Raw genomic sequence first — 4,652 nt, 5'->3', positions numbered from 1 at the left:
CATCCCTTTTAAATTATTTAGTCCCTCATCTGTTTCAGTGCAGTATACACAATTTATCCAGTTTTTCTCAGTCTTACCCCCACCCTGATATCAATCCCATTTTTACAGCAATGGCACCATGCAATATTTGTCCTTTTGCGACTGAGATATTTCACTCAGCATAATATCCTCCAGGCTCACCCATTTTGAATAATATTGCATGAGTTCCTTATTTTTCAATGCAGCATAGTATTCCATTTTGTGAATATACCACAGCTTCTCTATCCATTCGTTTGTTGATGGGCACCTGGGTTGTTTCCTCCTTGCTATTGTGAACAGAGCTGCGATAAACATGGGTGTGCATAAGCCACTGTATTTTTAATTATCACATATGCATGAAATAGCTAGACAATGAATAAACCAAACAATTGTTACTTGCCCTCAAGTTGACACTGATTTATGTGGTTGGTGGTTGTTGTATACCAGAGATTTGCAAATGACCCATAGTTGGCCTTCCAATGCGTTACCCTATAACAGGTTACCCTCTAGAGGGTTTTCAGAGACAGTTAATTCTAAGGGAGGAGATTGTCCATCTTTCTTCCATGGAGCTGCTGGTGGGCTCTAATTGCATACCTTTGGGTTGCCAGTGCAACTCTTTACCACTACTAGGCCATCACAGCTTCCTCTGATTCATAGTAACCTTCTATATATAACCTGTTATATAACAGATCTGTACTCTGCCCCAACCTTGCACCATCCACATACTCTGTACCACACTGTGCTCAAGCCCCCTGTTGTAGTCACAATCCATCTTGTCGCGCATCTTCCCCTCCTTCTCTAACACTTTCAAGCATTATGTACCCCTCCAAGGACCAGCTCCTATTGACAACTTTGTTCACAGTAGCAAGAAAATGCAAACAACTCAAATGCCCATCAACAGATGAATAGTTTAGAAAAACACCACCTGTGGTATATTCACTCATTGGAATGCAATGTTGCACTAAAGAACAATGAAGTATTCCTAAAGTACAACCCAACAACATGACAACATCTAGAGAGAATTATGTTGAATGAACTCAGTCACCAAAGGACAAATACAACATAAGACCACTATTGTACTAATAGAAGGATGACTGGGGAGGCAGGTGGGGTGAAAGCAAAATCAGAAATGTAATGGGTAGACAAAGAACACTGGGTGGTGTTCTTACTTGTTTCAAGCCTGAATTTCTTATAGGGTCATGGCAGTAGACTCTAAAAGAAATTGAAAGCAAGCTTTTATAAACAAATCTCTAATCATACTGAGTCGGATGTTGAAGCCACTCCAAGCAGGCTTTCATTGCTGCCTCTCCATGGAAACCACTCTTGTCAGGTATCAAGACTCCAGCGGTTTCCACGCACCAATGTACCAAATCCAACAGTTATTTGGTCTCATTTCACTTTTCCACAGCATTTGTTATGGCAACCCATTCTCTCCTTGAAGAAGAGCTTTGATGTTGATCTGTGGCAACACTTTGTCCTGGTTTTCTGGCCATTTCAGTGACCACTCATCAGACTCTTGGTCTGACATCTCCTCCTCTCATCCTGTCATTATTGTGTGCTCCAAGTGCAGTCCCTGGTACTCATTCCTCTGTCCATTTACTCCTTAGGTGATGACAGACTAGCTTATATGCTTAATACCATCTATGTGCTAAAGATGTGTGTTCCTGGGTGGTGCTAATGGTCAATGTGCTTGGCTGCTTACACAGAGTCCAGAGGGTCAAAACTACTCAGAAACTGCAAACCCATGTTTATTGCTGCTTTGTTCACAATAGCAAAGAGTTGGAAACAACACAAGTGCCATCAACAAACAAATGGATAGAGAAGCTGTAGTATATTCACACAATGGAATACTACGCTGCATTGGAAAACAAGGAACTCATGAAATATTATACAAAATGGGTGACCCTGGAGGACATTATGCTGAGTGTAGTATCTCAGTCACAAAAGGACAAATACTGCATGGTGCCACTGTTGTAAAACAGGACTGACATTGGGGTTGGGGGGAACCTAAGAAAAGAGGGAATAAATAATGTATACTACATTGAAACAGATGAGGGAGAGAACTGTCTAAAAGGAATATAGGATTAGGTATTATTTTCATGGCAAGATTCCAGAAAAAGAAATGCATAGTAAAGTGGACTGAGGACTTGGGGCAGGGGAGGGGGAAAGAGGTGGGCAGGGAGTAAAATGTGCAAAAATGAATGAATGAGAAAAAAAATTCAATGGGAAGAATATGTTGTAAAAAAATTTAAAAAGAAAAAAAAATCAGAAGAAAAAAAACAAAAAAAACCCCAAAACCAAAAACACAACCCCCACAAAAAACCTTACTCAGAAATGTCTCAGAAGAAAATTCTGAGATCTACTTCCAAAAAATCTGCCAGTAAGGACCCTGTGAAGCACAGGTCTATTCAGACACACAAGGAGTTGCTAGGAGTTGGAGTTCATTTAATGGCAACTGGATATACCAATGACTAGCAGGTACGTCTCCAGCTTCTAACTTCTTCTTGAGCTTCACACTCACACATCCAGGATTCTGCTTGATAGCTCTATTTGGATGTCTAATGTTGTTGTTGTTGTTGCTATGTACCATCTAGTTGGAAATGACCCATAGCTGTCTCTCCAGCAAGCTTTCAGAGGCAGTAAATCACATGAAGGAGACTGACCATCTTTCTCCTACAGAGCAGCAGGTAACTCCAGACTGTGTTGATTTTGAGTTGGTAGTGCAGCTCTTTATCAGCTGAGTTCCGATATCGAATGTTATTGCTGTTAGATGCCATCGAATGTGACTCATAGCAACCCTATGCACGACAGATCTGAATGCTGTCTTATCCTGTGCCTTTCTGACATACTATGGCCCATTGCAGCAGTCACCATGTCAGTCCACCTGGTTGAGAGTCTTCCTCTCCTTTGCCGACCCACTGCCTTTCCAAGCATCATGTCCTTCTCCAAGGAATAACCTCTCCTAGCAACATGCCAAAGTATGTGAGGCAACGCTGTATCAACTTTGTCTCAAAAGAGCACTCAGGCTGCATCCTCTCCAAGACATTTATTTATTTTTTTGGCAGGTCACGGGATATTCAGAGCTCTTCTCCAACACCACAGCTCAGAGACATCAGTTCTTCTGTCATTCTTATTTATTATCGTGATCTCAGATGCATAGCAAGTGACTAGAGAGACCATGGGCTGAATCAGACATACCTTAGTTCTCAAATTTACATCGTTACTCCTCAGTAATTTTTTTATAATCAACAATTTATTAATTGCAAATACTTTTTTTAATTTCCATTCATTCATTCATTGTTGCATTTTTCTCCCCTCCCAACCCTCCCCCCTAGTACACTACCCTCTTGGAAATGTAAAAGAAAAACTCTTTCATTGTTTTACAGTCCCTTCCCCCAGGTCCACTCCACTATACAGCCTTCGCTCTGGACTCCTGTCATGACAAAAATACCTAATAATTTTCCCTCTTAAACAGTTTCCTCAGTAATTTGGAAAGGTCCTAACTGAAGAATTTGCCAGTGCAATATGTGTCCTGATTTTCTGATTGCAGGTACTAAGGGTGATGATTGTGGATTCAAGTAAGAGGAAGTTGCTGACAGTTTCAATCTTTTCTCCATCTATCCTGATGTGCCTATTGGTCCAGTGGTAAGAAACTTTGTTTTCTTAATGTTGAGATGCAATCCATTTTGAAGGCTGCTGTATTAATCTTCTGGAACAAGTGCTTCAAGTCTTCCTCACTTTGAGCAATCAAGGTTGTGCCAACTGTATTATGCAGATTATTGATGAGTCTTCCTCCAACCTTGATGCCACAATGGAGGACAGCTGTTTGGCCAATGGGCTGGAAGAGGTGCACATTTGTTCCCATAAGCAAGAAAGTTGATTCAATAGAATGTGGAAACTGTCAAACAATATCATTAATATTACATGCAAGCAAAATACTGCTGAAGATCATTAAAAAGTGGCTAGAACAGTACATAGATAGGGAACTGCCAGAAGTTCAAGCAGGATTTAGAAAAGCTTGTGGAATCAGGGTTATCATTGCTGATGACAGATGGATACTAGCCGAAAGTAAAGAATACCAGAAGACTGTCTATGTATGTTTTATTGACTATGCAAAGGCATTTGACTGTGTGGATCTTAACAATTTATGACTAAAATTGAGAAGAATGGGAATATCAGAGCACTTAACTGTGCTCATGTGAAACCTATACCTAGAACTAGAGGCTGTTGTGCAAACTGAGAAAAAGAATAATACATAGTTTAAAATTAAGAAGAAAGTACAGTGGGGTTGTTTTCTCTCTCCATTCCTACTTAATCTGTATGCTGAGCAAGTTATTAGAGAAGCTGGACTCTATGAAAAAGAATGTGGCATCAAGATTGGAGATGTCTTATAGACATGTCAAATGTTACCTACGATTGTTGTTGTTGATGTTATGTGCTGTCAAGTCGCTTGCGACTAATAGCGACCCTATGTACAACATCCCTAAACTCTGCTCTGTCCTCTGCCAATCGCACTGTCTCCGACACTCCCATCCCAATTATCCCAGTCACTGAATCAATCCACATCATAGAGCGCCTTCCCCTCCTGCGCCGTCCCTCCACCCTCCCAAACATGATGTCCCTCTCCAAGGACC

This window comes from Elephantulus edwardii, unplaced genomic scaffold (assembly GCF_000299155.1).
Source record: "Elephantulus edwardii isolate Elephantulus edwardi_28Jun2011 unplaced genomic scaffold, EleEdw1.0 scaffold00051, whole genome shotgun sequence".
Taxonomy (NCBI): Eukaryota; Metazoa; Chordata; class Mammalia; order Macroscelidea; family Macroscelididae; genus Elephantulus; species Elephantulus edwardii.
This window is presented reverse-complemented; position numbering follows the sequence as displayed.